Genomic DNA, 419 nt, shown 5'->3' with positions numbered 1-419 from the left:
GCGGGTGGACGGATGGGCGGGCTAGTGCGGGCGGACGGGGGGGCGGGCCAAACGTTACATTATTGATTCGGCGCGGCGGCGCGCCGGTGTGCACACAGTACTGTCCCCGTGTAACGTGTGCAGTTCGCGGGCGAGCGGGTGCGAGCGTACCGCGCGTACGCGTACGCGTTGTCGCGTCGTACCGGTGCACTTGTCGCACCGCTGGGGAGGGGTAGCGGAGCGCGTTGACCGGTGACGACGCGGGCGCGCGGGGCGGGGGAAACAATCGCAGACGTTTTTGGCGTACGGGAATAGGCGGGCGTGCTCGGACGCGGCGCGTTTCGCGTACGAATTTTTCCCGTTCCTCCGCGCGCCGCTAGCGACTGTGCCCGCCCGTTCGCCCGCGTCCGCCCCCTATCAGGCGTTTCTGCCCGCCGCCA

The sequence above is a fragment of the Sipha flava genome, unplaced genomic scaffold (assembly GCF_003268045.1).
Source record: "Sipha flava isolate LNK unplaced genomic scaffold, YSA_version1 71_pilon_pilon, whole genome shotgun sequence".
Taxonomy (NCBI): domain Eukaryota; kingdom Metazoa; phylum Arthropoda; class Insecta; order Hemiptera; family Aphididae; genus Sipha; species Sipha flava.
The sequence above is the reverse complement of the archived record's forward strand: the minus strand, read 5'-3'. Positions refer to the sequence as shown.